General features: G+C 40.4%; 1 pseudogene; it reads right to left on the reverse strand.

Moving 5' to 3' along the window:
- Positions 1 to 1,582: 1,582 nt before the first annotated feature.
- The window catches only part of LOC126489675 (40S ribosomal protein S16-like), a 49,159-nt pseudogene continuing 31,409 nt past the window's right edge, over positions 1,583 to 19,332 (reverse strand).

Genomic DNA, 19,332 nt, shown 5'->3' on the forward strand with positions numbered 1-19,332 from the left:
ATACAAGTGAAAGATCTATAAGACTAAAATATAAAAGTGTCCAAACAAAGTATTATGAAATAAGAACCCTCCAAAAATAGTACTGAGTTCATTTTGTGCTGGCCAACTACTGAAATGCAAGGAGTCTGCCCTTAAGTGTATTTTGTAGCCCCAGTAGATTCTACTGGGAAAAAAAATACCTTTTCTTTACAAGTAGTTATAATGAGTATTTTTCTGTGCCCTGGCTCCCAAATAATGACATGGAGACTTCTTATTAATTATGAAATCTCAGTCAATAGTTTAGACTTGTTCCTATCTAGTTCTTATAACTTAAATTAACCCATTTATATGAATCTATGTTCTATTACATAGCATTGCTTCTCTTCCATCTTGCACTTCCTGTTTCCTCTCCATGTCTCCTGGCTTCTCCTGCATGCCTCTTCCCCAGAAATCCTGCCTAATCTTCTTGCATAGCTATTGACTGTACAGCTTTTTATTACACTGTGCACAGCAATAACATTCACACAGTGTACAAATATCCCAAAGCAAGCAGTTGTCAATTGGACATAGCTTCTGGCTTAGGGATGGGAGCTTGTTTTTACTTTCTGTCTCTATACTGGTACCCTGTTGCCTTAGACAAGTTCAGACTGTATGCATACTGCTCTAAGTTTATATTGTGAACTCTCTCTGAGTTCATATATGACAGTCTGTTGTGTCTAAAACACATCTTTTCCTTTTTATCTTCCAAATAAATGACTCTTCTTGTTTCTCCTTACACTAGGTCCCACAAGCCCAGAGGAGAAGGATTTCATGGAGGCGTCCCATTTAGGACTGAGTGTTCCAAGGTCTCCCACTCTCCTTACCTTCTCCAGTTGTGGGTCTCTGTCTTTGTTTCCCTCTACTGCAGAAGGAAGCATTTCTGATGATGACCTATGAGTATAGTAGAATGTCATTAAGAGATGTTTTATTACATTTTATTGCTATGTCCTTTAAGCATAACAGTAGTATCCAATTTTCCCCTAAGTCACTGATAAGCATGAAGTCTGCCCTTAAGTGTGTGGTTTGTATCTAATCTCATGTTCTTGGCCACCTGTCCAATGTTAGGCATGGGTTCCATTTTATGGGGTAGGCATTATATCCAATTGGAAAGTATTTGGTTTCCCCCACAACTTTTATACAACTATTGCATCAGATTATCTGTTTTTTTAAACTTAGAATTTTTAAATAAAAATAAGGTAGGCAGCGATTGAACAAACCAGGAGGGTGTCTGCATGCACTTACACATATCCATAAAAACCGTGTACAGGCTAAGCTGTATCCCCTGGGCTTCACCCACAATGCACTGCACAACAAACTAAGCCAAATCCCTCTTCTTGCCACCTCCACAAACCACACATGGACCAGAGAAGATGCTTTTTAAAGTGGCTGGATGTGGTGGCTCACACCTTTGAGTTTGAGGCCCGTCTGGTCTACACAATGAGTTCCAGGGACAGTTAGGGCTTTAACATAGGGACCATGTCTCAAAAAGACCAAACACAGAAAAAGAAGTATTAAAACTCTAGGATGTTTATTACAAAGGTCAATCCTGATCCTTGAGTTGGGCTTATCGGTAGGATTTCTGGTATCGAGCACGCGCACCAGGAGCTCCGAACTTTTTGGATTCACAGCGTTGAGGATCAGCTACAAGCGGGGTGGGATCATACTGGATGAAGGTATCTTTGATCTCCTTCTTAGAGGCCTCATCCACAGACTTTAGGTAATAGGCCACCAGGGCTTTGGAGAGGGACTGTCGGATAGCATAAATTTGGGCCACATGACCACCACCCTTCACAGGGACCCGGATATCCACACCGGTGAATTGCTCCTTGCCCAGCACCAGAACTGGCTCCAGTAACTTGTACTGCAGTGTACACGGCTCGATCAATCATCTCCAGGGGACGTCCGTTCACCTTGGCGAGCCCATTTCCCCATTTGCAGTGCATCACGGCTGTGGCTTGTCTTCTTGCATCCGAAGACTTGCATGGACTGCAGCGGACCCTTGGACGGCGTAGCTGCGAGTATGAACACAACGTCTTCACCGTGCGGCGCCACCACCGGAAAAGGCACGCCAAATTATCTTTAATGCAAGTAAGCATTGTAGGCCAAAGGGCTTTTAGTTTGGTTGGTGTTTATCTTGTTCCTCTGGTAGCATACCGAGCACTTCCAGTACTATGAACACCGGTCAGTACAGTTGAAGGCTCTAGTTAGGCACCAGCTCAAGTTCAACGTGTTTAGTGGAATATGTAAGTGTTGTCCTCATCAATAGGGCCTTATCATCAGTTTGCTGAGAGCAATCAATAACCTTGGAAAAAAAAAAAAAAACCCTGAATTGTTTGGGTTTTCCATGGGGCCCTTATGGCTATCTATCAGTCGAATATAACCTAAACCTGTCACTGCAGGTTTCATTTGGTGGAGAGAGATCATTTGGTGGAGAGAGATTCAGGGCTTTGTCTCCTTTGTTGTTTAGTTGTTTTATGTAGTTCTGCTAGGGTAATCCCAGCACTTGGGAGGTAGAGTCAGGTGGATCTCTATGAGTTCAAGGCCAGCCTGGTCTACAAGAGCTAGCTCCAGGACAGGCTCCAAAGCTACAGAGAAACCCTGTCTGGGAAAAAAAAAAGTTCTGCTGGGGGGGGGGGGTGGAGTAGGTTTTCATATAACCCATAAATGACCTGTAAAAGGTAGCTCTTTCCATATCCTCCTTTACCTCTTCCCTCCCCCCTTTCCATTTAATTCTCTGATTCCATTCTTTGTCCTTTCTCTCTATTGTGTTTTTTTTTTTCCTGACCAAATGAGTATCTCCCCAGTTCCTTACCCTAGACCTAACATCTGTGGTTATTTGGATTATAAAATGACTTTTGGAGGCTTAAAAGCTAACATCCACATAGAAGTGAATACATGCCATATTTGTCTTTTAGGGTCTGGGTGGCTTCACTCGGGATGATTTTTTTTGACCCATTTAGAGGTCTATATCTGTCTTAATCTGTCTTTATTGAATATCTGTAATAATTTTTGACCAGGAGCACTTGTTTTTAAAAATGCTAAGCAGGCATGGCTAGTACCAACTCTGCAGTCCTGCCGGATTGCTCCGCCCATTCCAACATGGCAGAGACACATTCACTGGCGCTGAGAGCCATGCTCATGGCCCCATTTTCAGGCACACAACAGGTCTATGTTGCCATTAAGCAAGCTGTAGCACTCTGGTCACAAACCCCACTCAAATGCTCGATGTCTGGACCTCCCAAAAGAATCAGAGCTATTTGTCAACAGAAGCTGCCATTTTTAAGAAGCCACACAGTTTTTACTGCACCTCTTTAAAAGGACCCGTGATGCCCCTGCTTGCCAACAGTGAACAGAGCCCATCCAAGGGAGGTGGGGGAGAATGTGGCTAAACTTTGTTTTCTTTGTGTGTCTAGAATGTTTTATAAGTACTCTCGGGTATGATGTGGATTTAGTTGACCACATTAGCACCAATTTAATATAGTTTCTGTGTGGTTATTTTGAGGCTGAGTGGGTGGGAATGAACAAACCACTTCCGCCAACAAACCATGCTCCAATAGAAGGCCATGTATGCAAGAACATACAGACAGCACAAATTGGACATGGTGTGCATGTGTGTGCTTGTGTGTGTGTGTTTGTGTGTGTGTTTAAGAGGACACAAAATTGGGAAGGTATGGACTGTAGGGAGGAGGTAGATCTAGGAGGCGAGGACTTGAATTGAGATGATAAATACAATCAATGCGTTGAAATTCTCAAAGAACTAATAAAAATTGAATAAACAATTGCTTCTTATTTCATAGAAAAAGAATTGTAACTCAGAACTATCTTCTTAGGTTAATATTTTCATTCATTTGCCTGTATTCTACTTTTCTTATAAAATCTTTTTTCTTTTTTTTTTAATTTATTTATTTATTTATTAAAGATTTCTGTCTCTTCCCCACCGCCGCCTCCCCTTTCCGTCCCTCTCCCCCACTCAAGTCCCCCTCCCTCGTCAGCCCAAAGAGCAGTCAGGGTTCACTGCCCTGTGGGAAGTCCAAGGACCACCCACCTCCATCCAGGTCTAGTAAGGTGAGCATCCAAACTGCCTAGGCTCCCATAAAGCCAGTACGTGCAGTAGGATCAAAACCCAGTGCCATTGTTCTTGAGTTCTCAGTAGTCCTCATTGTCTGCTATGTTCAGCGAGTCCGGTTTTATCCCAGGCTTTTTCAGACCCAGGCCATCTGGCCTTGGTGAGTTCCCGATAGAACATCCCCATTGTCTCAGTGTGTGGGTACACCCCTCGCAGTCCTGAGTTCCTTGCTCGTGCTCTCTCTCCTTCTGCTCCTGATTTGGACCTTGGGATTTCAGTCCAGTGCTCCAATGTGGGTCTCTGTCTCCTTTCATTGCCTGATAAAGGTTAATATCCAGGAGGATGCCCATATGTTTTTCTTTGGGTTCACATTCTTATTTAGCTTCTCTAGGATCACAAATTATAGGCTCAATATCCTTTATTTATGGCTAGAAACCAAATATGCGTGAGTACATCCCATGTTCCTCTTTTTGGATCTGGCTTACCTCACTCAGGATAGTGTTTTCTATTTCCGTCCATTTGCTTCCAAAGTTCAAGAAGTCATTGTTTTTTACTGCTGATGTAGTTTTGTAGTTTTACAACTTGCTGATCCTCTGCTGTGTGAGGAGACAAGCTCTGCCTGTATTTCCCAGAATTTTTTTTTACTTATCCAAGACCTTTTCCCCTAAATCTTGAGCATTGGTTTTAGATCATAAAACCCACTCTTATGAATGAAGTCAATTGTGCTTTACAACAGCTAAAGTGACATCTAAATTATCTTAGGGCCAGACCAATCCCAACACCCACAGGCATTATGTTTATGTCAGCCAAACTCCCTAGACCCTAAATCTTGGGCACTATCTCAGAGTCAACAGTATCTGTTCTTATGAAAGAAAGCAGCTGTACTTCGTAAGGAATCTCAGTGTCAACATGTCTTAAATTGTTGTGCACTTGGAACCGAGTTATGTGTCATCTAAATACTTTTTTTCAAAAATCATGCTGTACTTAAATATGGCTAAAGTAAAATTATCTGGGCCAGACTCTAGAAACCCTGGTCCAGCACTTCTAGAACAGAATTGGCTGATCCAAATTTTATTCTTGTCTCTTCATGGATCACTTTTCCCTGCCTGCTGTGAAGCCTGCAGGGGAATCAGCACAGCTAGTGCTCAAGTACCTCACATAGGAAACATTTCTCTTCCTGAGCAAAGAAATGGTCCTCTTCAAATGTCTTCATTCAGTCAAACTTGTACCACAAACTCAGAGGTTCCTCTTGATGTTCCTACCTACCCAGAACTACTGAAATTCAGTCCTTAGCACATATTAAACAAACCTCCACCAAAAGGCTATATTTTATCTTCTGAAATATTGATGGATACCCTATGCTCTGAAATATCAATATACAAAACAGGTTTGATGCTTATTATGAAAGAAACGTGGGAGGTATTTTCTCACAACCAAAAAATAATAATTGAAGTATATGAGTAAAGCATGGTTACAAAATGCAGTATGTTCCAGACTCTTAAATCTGGAACCTGAAACTTTTCTTAGCTGCAAAGAAACTTGGCTACAAAATCTGTATAAACTCATATTTAGATAATAGTGTGTGACCATCTCCTTTTGGACAATTGCACGGTGGTACAGAAAAACACATTCTTGTTTGGGATAAATATACTAAATGTTTAAAAGTAGGACACTGAACCTTCAAGTAGTTCCAGAGAATTTGCAAAAACATGGACAGACATAGAATGAGACCTAAGGACAAATCAAACACAGTAAACCTAAGTTCAATTTGGGAAATCTAAGTAAATGATAAGAGAGAAGTTTTTGTACTACATTTTCAGCTTTCTGAACATCTAAAATAATTTCAAAGTAAATTTTTTAAAAAATTAACTGTTCAAATCTTCAAATGGAAATCAGTTTTAGTCTCTCTCTCTCTCTCTCTCTCTCTCTTTCTCCATTCACACACACACACACACACACACACACACACACACCCCTCTCTATTAATCTCTTTAACCCCATTTCTATTTACCTCTACCTCCATAGCCCAGGCCTTTATCAGATGCACATGAAATTCTCTCTTTTTTAATGTTTTATTGATTCTTTGTGAATTTCAAATCATGCATCCCACTCATTTCTCCATCCTTCCATATCCATCCTCCACACTTACAACCTCCTCTGAAGAAGAGAACAAAAAAAGTAATAAAAATGAAAATGCTAATTAAGCAGAAAAATGACCCAGTGGAAGCTACAGTGTGTCACCTAGTCTACCCTTTTATCCAAGCAGCTTTACTTGCAAATGTTCACTGCAGTAAGTCATGGGTCTGGTTCTAGGCCTTTGAGTTTCTGCCACATTATCAATATTGGATCCTTACCAGGACTCCTCTCAGATATCTTGTAGCTATCCTGTGTCATGTAGATCCTGTAGCTTTGCTTCTCCACAGCTGAAACCTTCGTGCACTCCAGCAGTTCTTCGTTGTGGTAGATGTTGGAATGGACCAACTGAGAGCCCTGATCTGGGCCTGCTTGCTGAGTTGGTCAGCCCATCCGCCACAGCCCTACTCCTGTGACACAAGGGCCTGCTCTCCCACACTGCATAGGCTAGGGAAGGGGTCAGCTCTCCCATGCTCATTTCCTTAGGGCTGGCTTCCCTGCACCAGTACCAGTACCGCAGCTCCACTGTGCCGCCTGCTCTCCCGAGTGCTGCGTCTAGAGGGCGCAGTGTCAGCTCTCCTGTGTTCACTTCCTCTGTTCACTGGCTCAACCACAGCCATGTTACCAGGGCAAGCTCTTCCGTGCTGTCCCGCTTTCCTGGGTGCTGTAACCAGCAAGGAGTGGGAACACTTCTCCAGCTCTCAGGGCTAGCTCTCCTGCCTGCCATAAATGCGACAGGAAGGTAGTGAGGTCATCTCTCCTGTGCCCATGCCACCACACAGCAGACCAGGGCTGGGGGCAACTATCCCAAGTTGACACCCTCAGTACTTTACCTCTACTACCAGAGCCAGCTGTCCTGTGCTACCCAGGCAAGGTGGGGGCCTGCTTTCCCAAGCACTTCAGCCGGCAGGGACAAGGCAGGATCTCCGGAGTGCCATAGCCAGTGAAGAGAACAGACAGTACTATGCAATCCTTGGTAAACAACATGGCCCCAGGAAGCATGCCAGACCAGGAGACATCACATGGCCTTTGGTGGTGACATGGACCATGAACATCGACGCGGATCCCTGCTTTATAGGGTCACAGACCCAGACATGGTCCTTGACCTCAGCATGGACCAGAACATCTCCTTGGCCTCAGGTGTCTGCGCAGGCCTCACAGGCTGATCCTCAGCACTCTCCCATCTCCAGTTCCAACTCCCTTCACAGCACACAAACCCTTCCGCTTTCCTTTCTCTGTCCTCTATCCACCGCGTGCTTGTTCATCATAGCGGCGCCCACCCAGCCCATGATACGTGGATAGAGGTGAGGCCTCTGGTGTCTCTCCTGCTGTGGTCTGGGGCCTCTCTGGTGTTTCTCGCCACCATCCTAGAGACACACAGGGGTCAGGCAAGGGCCCTCTGTGTCTTGTTGCTTCCGCTGCTCTAAGAGAATCTTAAAAGTTACTGAGATATGCTTTAGCCAGCTTTCTTTCTGTTAATCTAATAGAATATCTGACATAATCCTCATATTTGGCCTCACAGATGGGACGGGTCAATTCTTTTAACTTGTGGTAAAGAGACACAACACAAGTTGGGAATAGGCAAAGAAAGAAAGTTACTAACTCTGTAGGTGAAAGGAAAGAGAACAGCACCCTGCAGTTCTTTCGGGCTGTGGTTCTCAACCTATGGGTCACAATCCCTTTAGTGGGTCAAGCAACCCTTTCTCAGAGGTCACTTTAGACTATCAGAAAACACAGATTTTACATCGTGATTCTTAACAAAATTACAGTTATGAAGGGGCAAGAAAAGTAATTTTATGGGTGGGGGACATCAAAACATGGTAACTGTATTTAAGGGTCACAGCAATAGGCAGGTTGAGAACAACTGCCTTATAGAGTCTGCAATGCCACAGACACCATGACCTCTCAAATGTCCCTTCACTTTCTAGTACAACACAATAACACCTGAGTCTTCGTGGGACCTTTTCAGATACACGCTAGAACTCAGTGACTACAGCGTAATGACATATTGAAGCTTATGGCTAAGATCCACTGTGCTATGTAGATTTCAGATGATGTTTAAAACATGGAAATTCCATGTGATTTTTTAAAATCCAGATTTCTAGAGTTCTCCTTAAAACTTAGAAAGTTGGCTGATGTTCAGCTCTCTTGACAGGAACAATCAGTAGCCCCACTTAGGTCATACAGATGACAGTCAGTTCTTCCAGGATGCCATGATTATATTCACTTCAGCTAAGGATTTATATGAGTGACTGGTGATCAGTGCATGTGCACAATTCTTTATAAGTAGAACAATAAATACTTTTGGTTGCCATGCATTTATCTAAAGTGGGGAATGAAAGTCTCTCTATATCTCCCTGTGTCTCTTTGTCTCTGTCTATCTGTCTCTCACCTCTGCTCCCCTCACACAAACACCCTTCTGCTTTGAATCACACTAGTTCCAAGACCTGTCTGTGACTTGACCTGTACAGGGCTGGACTTGGCTTTAAGGGCAGCATGATACTTCAGCTCTGCAGAGCCCCTTCACATCGCTGAGCTTGAAGTTAATTCCCTGCTCGAGCAAGCTTGAGGGAACCTTCAATACATCAATACCTTCCAGTGATGAAGCAGATGCTGACAAGGAAGACACCATAGGAAAGAATCATTACATAGATTTCTTTTGTTTTCTTATTTTCTCTAAAAGAAGTGGGAATCAAATAATAAGATAATGGAAAGAAAGACGGCGGGAAATGGGAAAATGGGAGAGGTTTATCACCTTGCCTTTGAGCCTGGAATCCATACAAATGCTGATCATAACAGTTTCTTTAATTAGCCTCTCTTCCCCGTGGGTGGAAATGAAAGAAAACAAGTTTCCCAATGATCTTACTGCTCCAATAACAATAGCAGACACTTGCTTAGAAGTTAACACTCTGTGAGAATCTACTTCTCTATTCTTCCACATGTATTAATGTAGTTTTTAAAACAAACCTATAAGGCAGGTTGCTGTTGATACCCCATGCTAGGGACAAGGAATTTGAAACAGGACGTTGACTATTCTGTGCTTGGTCCCACGAGACGTTTATAAGCAAGGGTTCTGGCTTAAATGCTCATTTGATCAGTGTACACTGTTCAGTAAAATGACTCCAAATGCCATAAAACTGATAACAGACTCGTAACTTATAAACTAGAAACAGAACTGATGCAGCTTCATGTTGTAAATAGAAACCATGACCTAAGCAGGCGGCAGGTGATTTGAAGATATTCTGAGCCCAGGAGAGGCATGACTGGCTGCTGGAGCTCTGTGGAGTAAAGCAAGGGCTGTACATCCTAATTTGATTCTCTGGGGCCCTGTGTTCTAGAAAGCAGCCCTCTGGCCATGTTTCTGCAGGTTATACTTGGGTCTTTCAGTGGGAGCGTACTTTTGGAAACGATAAACAGTTGACTGGGCATATTCTGTGGAATTAGAAGGAATGACCTAGCTAGCAACCTGGACTCACAGATGGCCTTTCAGGAATTCAGCAGCCTTTAGTCCAACAGGTGCCCCAAGAAGGCACCCCGTATACCATTTGTTTTACTCTGAGAAACCAGTCAGCAGAAAACGCATGTGCCTCTGCTTCCAAGGGCAGTGCTCAGAGGGCACAAGGTCAAGAAATAAAAAGGCAGCTCTGGGCCTCAGAAACTCGACCTGCTTCATTTGTCCCTCCTTTCTCTGAAATTTGACCCTCCGGACTTCCGAGATCCAATCTATTTTACACTTCGTACCACTTTGCTGATTTTCCTCCGTGTATTGGCCTGACTTCGTGGTCAGCAGGTGTCCTCCATCCTCCCATCAACAGACACTTAATGAGCAGATGGTGTAAATGGCCTGGCAGTAATGGGAGGTCTGGACGGGCGGGTGGAGAGGGGGGAAAGGAAGCCACTGCAAGGGAAGAGACAGCTTGGGTTATTGATTGTGCCACATAAAAGTCAAGAGCAAGTAACTTCCATTATAAAAAATTAGATCACCGTCTTTAAAAGAAGAAAATGGGTGCAAGAAGGCAGGATCGTCATGATTTGGTTGTTGAGGAAAAACCTGAGCCCCTGATAACACGGACAGGAGGGTTCCTGAGGGTTGAAGGTCCTCTTTCTTAAGGCAGCTTGCAGTCCTGCTTTGTCAAAATGTCTTCATCTTTATTTGCTTATTCATTCGGTGGCATATTCCAGGCCAGCTCTTCTTCAAGGGAAATTCTCTGTGTTCACATTGGTAGTGCTGTAACTAGAGAGAATCATTGAGAACCTTAAACCTGGGACTGTTTGGAGTGCAGTGTTCATAGGAGTCATCTGAGCTCTTCAGACATGGCACACAGACACTTTACAGCTCTGTAATATTGTGTATGGAAATGCATGGTGAGGAAGATCGATATCATGGTGCACATGTGGAGGTCAGGGAACTACTTTGCAGAGTCAGCTCTCTCCTTCCACCTTTGCATGGATCCCAGGGTTAGAACTTACCTCATAAAGATTGTATAGCAAGCCCCTTTACCCAACACACTTCTTGCAGGCTCTTCAAACATGCCTTCCAATTCCAGAAGACAAGGATGAAATCTAAAATGCCATAGTTTGAAGAAACAGGTAGTTGATCCCGAGGTTGCTTGTCCGTGGAGCACACTGAAGTAGCAGGCCCTGGTGAGCTTTGTTCTATTAAAGCTGAGTAACTGAAGTCCCAAATAGACAAAGAAGTGTCCATAAATGCTATAAAGGAGGAGTCAGGATTTTAGCACCAAACTCGAACTCCTAAGGTGACATATGAAGTTAGCCACAGAAGTCAACATTTTTGTTCTTCAATCTTTCTTGCCAGAAAATGCAACTGATTTTATATATCCTATCGTCAGGATGAGTGAGATAAAATCATTTAGGCTATTCAAGCCAAAGACCATCTTCTCCAATTACCCTTTGTCGTCTGACTCCAAACCATGGAAGCCATGATTATCTTCCAATTGCCAGATGCTCAGATGTTCAACCTACGTGAAAATTTTCATTGAGACACAACTTGTTTAAAAAAAAAAAGAAAGAAAAAAGAAAAAATGTGAAATTTGAAGTGACAGACAAATCTATTTTTATAAATCTTAGCATGTCTATTTTGAACCTATGAATTTTAAAAGAAGGTTTGAGGGCAGCTGTTGAACTTGATGGAAATGTTAAACGATTCTGCTGTATTTACTGCTTTTTATAAAATAACGTTTCGTATTTTCCTGTTAATAAATGCAGCATGCTGGGGGACAACAGTGAGACCGTGTTAGCCCTACAAGGCACATGTGTTAGCATAGTGTTTACTGAACATAAAGAGTGAGGATGATTGTAAGTCACGATGACCTGGGAACATCAATCCGAGTTTAAAGTTACTTAACAGTGATTTAAAGAAAACTGTCCTATTTAAACTTGAGTTTTTGACAAAAGGGATGAAATAATTTTATTGAAGACTTTTCCAATATATTTTAATGTCCTGCACTTATAAAATAATATCTGGTGGCTATGTATTGTGGTACAGACGTTTAAGATGGAGAGAAACATGGTATTTGCATTTAATCAGTAAAAGCCTGTATGCTTCTAAAATTTCTGAAAATAATCCCTTCTCATACCTACAGAATAAAGAATAATCCTTGAAAAATAACACTAGAGACAATGTTGAGAAACTTTGATATAAACCATTGCATTCAAGGAAACTTACCATGGTTTAGTCCTGAAACTGCACATCCTAAACTCTGTTTCTGTCATCCAGCATCCGGCCCCAGAATCAGTGCCTAAAATTCAACTGGCATCCTCCAATCTCTCCTAATCAACTCAGAGTCAGATTATGATAGTGGCAAAATCCCAAGACGTATAGCTTCTGCCTATCCTCCTGCATCTTCAAAGGTAACAGGATGCATTTAAAGGGTGTGCTCTAAACTGAGTGTAATCTTAGCATTAGAAGACTCAAACAAGATCAAAAGCTCAATCCAGACTGGGGTGCACAGAGAGATATAATCAAGAAGAAGGCCTAAACTAAGCTAACAACCTCTTCCTCCATTGTTGATACTTACTTTCCTGTGAAAATTAAAATTTCTGAGACGTGATTTCCAGGCACGGGGTGACATCCCCAAGACTTTAATGTCACTGTAAAGGTAAATAAGATCATCACATTCTAGGACATGGTACATATGTGGAAAAATGACAGCTCAGTTTTTAAACTTGTTTTTAAAAACTTGCAGGTTTAAACACTTTTATTGAACCAGTGAAATTATTGCAAAGAAGTTCTGAAAGAAAAGCTGGTGATTTCATTGAATAATTTCAGATACTATAACCAGAATACTCTATTTCATCCTGACATTGCAAGTAAATACCTGAAATCGCACTACAGCAATGTGGGGACTCTGTGTGATGACTTACCTAGTAAGTTGAACTTATTTTGTTCAAAGTACTCACAGTCCTCTCTCCGAAGAGGATTATGAAACTGCCTCATTACTGCTTTGGCTCTTCAAGAGGAATATACATTCAAGAGATGTTTTTGAGTGAGACTGTCCCTTTAGTTTTATCACTAATGAAATCAATACAAAGGCCAAACCAGCCTATTAATTGTGGGAAATGAAATCTTGGCTCTCAGGAACATCTGAGGCTCAAGGAACATTTCTTACCATAACAACTCATCTGGCTAAGATATCTGAGACCTGTCACGAATAGGTCAACTAGAGCCATGGAATTCTTAGAGCCTAACATATTTGTTACTGAGTAGGAAACAGCTTACTGGCAGTCTCAAAGGACTGGGTGTAAAGTCACAACCTGGGGTGGATTTTAAGTTCCATGAGTGACGATAAGAAGAATTCTTTGACACTCAAAACTTGATTAGTACATTCAGAATCATCAGTCTGGCACACAGCCTTGCTCATTATATATTGATCAGGAATTTATCTAGTTTTTCCTCTTTCTTTTAGCTCAGTCTAACCCTTATCCCATTAGGATAAAGGAAACTGTGCTAGGTAGAGTAATTCAAATAACCGTATGACCAAAACCAATATGATTATATAGCAGCTCATGTGTATAATGTATCTACTTTCAAACATCTCTAGAAGAGTAATTCTCTAAACAATCTATTAGGTTTTCCTACAAACTTCAACTGTTTCTTGAGGAATTTTAATTGGTGAACATCTTGCAAACAATCCTTGGTTGCCTCTGAGAAAATACCACTAGTCTACATTTTCCCCTCACTAAAGTCCACACTACGCTAAAAAAAAAAAAAAAAAAAAAAAAAAAAAAAAGTAAATAAATTTCATAGATACCCTTTTCCCTACTCTCTTACAGGGAAAAAAATCATTTTCCACTCTGCCAACTGATTATGCAGCCACGTTGTTTGAAAGCTTGCATAATTTACATTAGCATGCTTAAGATCTCAGGTGACTATGCCTTTGAGGCCAGCATGCTAACCCCAGTGGGCCGATTTGATATTCTTCCCAATATCTGACCCTTTTTTTCCTTGTTAATTACAGGCAGACTTCCCTGGTCTGGCCCTGGATCTGCACCTGTTTCCCATCTTTGAGCAGCTGCTAATTAGGTTGAAAATGGTAGGGCCGGGCAGTGCAGGACAGTCATGCCTCATCAGGCTATTGATCAGACTGGCATACCACACGTGCACGAACCGCTGTCTGCACGACCCCATTACAAAATAAAAGTCATCCCGATTGCATGTTTGAATCCAAGAGTACCTCCGGCTTTATATCAAACATGGGAAAAGAAAATAATCACTAACTTTCCAAAATAAAATATTTGTCTGCAAAACCAACCATGAGCCCAAAGACTTTATGATTTTCACCTGACTCTCTCTTAATTCTGAGTAGGAAAAGACTTCTTTTAAGGAAACACATATGCATGGGCATATGTAAATAGGCAAAGATTGATTATAAAGTTATGTATCATATAGTTACCAAGTGCTCCAGAAAAATAAATATCCATTCAGAATCCCCGCTTGCCTCTGGTTATGGCAGTCATACTATGCTATAGCTCTTCGGACCGTGTGTAACTTACAGTTTGGGTTGTTCTTTTATAGTTGTTTTCTCTGAATTGAAGCATTCTCTCCTGGAATCAGAAGGGAAACTCATAAGGCTCAGGAAGCTCATAAAACTTTCAAGGCTCAAAAAAACTCAGAAAGTTACAGGACCAATGGAGGCCATTGCCAGGGGTATGGCAAGCAACAAAGACTTTCTGGGGGAGAAGAGACGCCTTAGTGGAGCCGCCTATTGTAGGGCAGGGAGTTCCACAGATGCAGTATTTGTGAGTCATCACCCATGCTGGAGTGGGCTTGCAGCTGTTCATAGCACTGTACACTCAATAAACAGCTGGTGGACTTGCACACCTCTCCAGTCAAGGTAAACACTAGGCTATCAGAAAGGACATTAGAGCTGTCTGTAACTCGTACTGAAAAGCAAATGGGTGTCTTGAATTTGCCAGAGTTATTAATGGCAATTACTTGTAGTAGTTGAGTATCATATAAAAACTGTGCAACCTCAATTTACAAGTCAAACAATGATGCCTCAGCATAAAGGGCAATGTACTAATATCTGTTTCAGAGCTCAATGCTATTCTATTAATAAGAATAAAATACTGTTTCCAATGTCAGTACACTGACATTTTTATCGCAACATTTTTCTGAATGAAGACCCAGGGAAGAGTAGACTCAGTTTAGTTCGAACTCATTTACATGTTATTGGTTACTTTGAAAATCATAAGTTACCCCCAAATCTTTCAGAATCTGTCTCTACTGTCTGTATTTTCATTGGGTTCTACATAGCTGTGGATGCCTTAGTCTACTTTGTGGACTTAGCCCACTAGCCGAATACCTGAGATGGAACTCTTGAAAAGCACAGAGATTATTTATTTCGACTGTAAAAGCTAGGAATTCTAAGTGAGCCCACAGGTGATGACCTTCTGGCTGTCATGGAAATGGAAGGGCAAGAGAATGCATGGAACCTTTACTGCAGAAGGGGAAGAATTCAGCATTCTCTCAGAAACCCATTAATCTGACACTAGTCCTCTCCAGTAATGATCTGAATTCATGAAGGCAGAGCTCTTATGACCTAATCACCTAGGGCTCATGTTTACTGTTTTTGTTTTTCGTAGGTAGGATTTTTCTATTTTGGCCAATCTGGTCTTACACTGATGAACTCTGATAATACACCTCCTTATCCTCCTGAGTCACTAGGAATCCTGGCACCCATAACCACAATGCCATTTCTAAGCATTGCTTAAATTATGCCATCTGTCAGTATTGTTTCACCTAAGATAATAACTTCAACAAATGAACTTTAGGGGACACATTCAAGCCATAACTTTAGCTTATCCATTTAATATGTCACAGGATGTAAGTGAAGCAAAATTTTATATATTAAGATACAAACATAACTAATAAGAAATTTTTAATTTGGTATGGACATTATAATTATGATTCTATTATTTTAATTACATAAATAGGTCAATCGTGTAATTTTATTTCATAATCTCAAAAGGCAGATTGCAAAACATAAATTATAGCAGGCTGGACATGTAACTTTCTGTTAAGAGTGCTTGCCTAACATTCATGAATCTCTGGACTCAACACCCAGGACTGCAAAAACAAACAAGAGGCAAATGCATACTATGAAAAGGAGAAATTAGGTTTCAAGACTAAGAGTCACTATTTTAGGCATGGGCATAATTTATATTTGTGTATTTTTTACATTGATTTATATACCTTTGATGTCTGATATGGCTACACAACCAATGACGTACATCTCAAAGCTTTATTTGTTTCTCATGTTGTCCTTCAACAGTTTTCATGTGGTCCGTCAGAGCTGTCTTATGTGTGATACTACAGAGACTCCTCTGATACCCCATGAATGAGCCATGGTTCCCTTCTTACTCGGATAAATGTGCTCGTATTATGGAAACACAGTCAAAGCTGAGGAGAGGGAAAATTCAGCTAATACACCATAACGATTGATTACTCTTGACCAACTCTGACACTGCATATAAAATTCTATATAATTTGTTTTCACTTTGTTCTTTCAAGCAAAAACAGAAGTTACAGAAATTTATTATTATCTTTCTTCCAATATTTATCCATTATATTTGGTGAGGAAGTTATGAAATAAGACACTGAGGCATACGTCATTTTCTACACCAGATTATATAAAATTTCTAGGTTCTTGTGTTAGGTTATATAATCAAAGGCACATGGTAGCTTGGGCCTTTGTGGAAATTAAATCTTGCTGGAACTTATTGAATTTTTCTATGGAAGTACTTCCATTATTTATCTTAATTAGTGTACTAAAGTTAGTTATTGAATAATTCCCTTTTCATATTAATAAGCTTAATGATCTGATAATTGCAAACATGATATGTCTATATAAGTAGATTTCAAGTTATTAAAGAGCAAATATGATCATTGCCCCATGACACAATTAAGTACCAATAGAAGATTAGTTTGCAAATGACTTTGGTTGATTTTAATAAACTTCCAAGTACATGGTCACTGTTGTAAAGGAAGCTACCTCTACCAGTTTCATCTGAGTGAAAAATGGATTATAACCCCTCAGACTCATGACTGAAGAAGGGTGATATCCAAAAAAAATGGGGGTTAGGGTTCAAGAAAGGGTTTCGCTGTGTAGCCCTAGCTTTCCTGTATATAGACCAAGCTGGCATTGAACTCACAGAGATCCACCTGCCTCTGCCTCCCACTTGCTGTAGTCACCACACTGAAGAGGATAAGTGAGCTTAGCTTGTTGGGTAACAGAAGACTACAGTGGAAAGGGGATGGAGGAACAAAAGAAAATAAGGAGAAAGGGAAGCGTGTCTCAGAAACTACAGTGCTTTCTATATAAAGATTGTCCCCTTTGATGTGGATCTTATAATAGTAAGCACCCAAACATGAAATGTCCTTTTGGATTTAATATTTTGGAGCAATGTCATTTCTATGTCTAATGTTGAAAAGTTCTCTGTAAGCATGAGTACAGCAGTAAGAAAAATGATAGAGTATATACAAAAAGACCTTAAATACTGATACTGCATGAAATATGAGTTTGATAATGCAATGCATATCAGCATAACTGTAATGCAGAATGCTGCAAAGATGGGGGATGGGCTTTTTTTTCCTATTGTAATGGTTGTTTTGACGCATTTTGAGAAAAAGTATACAGAGTTTAATTTAATCTGATACTTACATTCATGTATATTCATGTACTATTGCTTGTAAATGTGAGAGCAATGCAAATGCATTTTGTTTGCTAAAAAAGAAAACAATATATTCACAAATGAGCAGGAGTTCATAATAAAGCTTCCCCTTATGTATCAAATCATATATGTGGTCTGGGACAACCTTGGCTTATGCGTATTATCCAGTGTTATTAGAGCTAGAACTCCTTTCACTCAGAAAGTGTTACAGTTTGGACTAGACAAATAAACTTCTGTAAATTCTAATGTTTAATATGTGTTTACCGCTGCACTGTTCACAGTAGCAAGGAAATGGAAACAACCTGGGTGTCCACCATCAGATAAATATATACTGACAATGAGGTAAATAAAATTGCCATGGATTTTCTTCATCTGCAAAGGAAAATGAAATCATGAAATTTTTAGGAAGATGGATGAAACTGGAAAATACTTTAATAGCAAAGTAACTTAGGAAGACAAAAAGCATATGTTCTTACTCACCTTCAAATCTCTTTCATCTTTCTGTGTATACACAGAAGTGGGAGTGGGAAGGAGAGTGTGTATGTGCTATGAAATTAGAAAGGGGAGTATAGGAGGGAAAAAGATACTGAGGAAGGTAGGGAAGACATGAAAGAAGAAAGGATGGGAGTATGCAAGGGGGTAAATCAAGAGAATGGAGAAAAAGGGAAGAAGAGATTCAATAAAAACAAGATTTGTTTACAGTGTGACAATAAAGCTTAGTATGGCACATGCTAAGTAAAATAAAAATATATCAATTAACAAAAAATATAGTGTTTAAAATTGTTGTAGACATCAAAACTTCAAAATCCAGTGAAGTACATTTTTGGTCCACTGTCTTTTCCATTACTTTATTATCTGTGAACATCTTAAAATTCTAAGCAATCTAACTCCATCTTATATTAGTATAAATCATCAGGAAGTTTTTGTAGACTTACATTTTATTCAGTTTTCAATTGGGTAAACAGAAGACTGGGCCAAATAATGTGGAGATCAGAATTGTTATACCATGAAAAAATGAAAAATAGTTTAAACACATCTAGGAAGTTGGAGCAGGCACATAATCCCAGCTACATATGGAATTAAGGCAATATGACCAAGTCTACAGCCTGACTGGATTGAAGAATAAGGTCAAGACCAATTTGGACAACTTAGGAAGACCCTATCTTTAAAAAATTTGAAATGCAAAATAAAGTACATCAATGAACTAGATTCATAGTTCAATCTTTGGTTTGATCCCCATGAGTGCAATAAATAAATATATAAATAATTTAAATGTTTTGAATGGTGACAATACTTTGAAAAATTATCTACAATACTTTAAGTGATAAAACATGAGTCATTTCATGACTAACCAATTCCACTGCTAGCCAAGAGATATGAAAATGATGACCATGGGCAACTTTCTAGGCAGCAAAATGTCTCTGTCAATTCTAGAACTTTGGATGTTGCTTACAATGCACTTCTTGTTTACTTAGGTAATATTATATCCTCTGTATTATCCTTTCTTTGATGAAATTGAAGGTTAGCAATCAGGGAAATGCAAATCAAAACAACTTTGAGATATCATCTTACACCTATCAGAATGGCTAAAATCAAAAGCACCGATGATAGCCTTTGCTGGAGAGGCTGTGAAGGAAGGGGTACCCTCATCCATTCCTGGTGGGAATGCAAACTTGTGCAACCACTTTGGAAATCAGTGTTTCGGTTTCTCAGGAAATTCGGGATCAACCTACCCCTGGACCCAGCAATACCACTCTTGGGAATATACCCAAGAGATGCCCTATCATATGACAAAAGCATTTGTTCAACTATGTTCATAGCAGTATTATTTGTAATAGCCAGAACCTGGAAACAACCTAGATGCCCTTCAATGAAAGAATGGATGAAGAAAGTGTGGAATATATACACATTAGAGTACTATG

This window comes from Alexandromys fortis, unplaced genomic scaffold (genome assembly GCF_014885135.2).
Source record: "Alexandromys fortis isolate MF-2015 unplaced genomic scaffold, M_Fortis_MF-2015_v1.1 scaffold_207, whole genome shotgun sequence".
Taxonomy (NCBI): domain Eukaryota; kingdom Metazoa; phylum Chordata; class Mammalia; order Rodentia; family Cricetidae; genus Alexandromys; species Alexandromys fortis.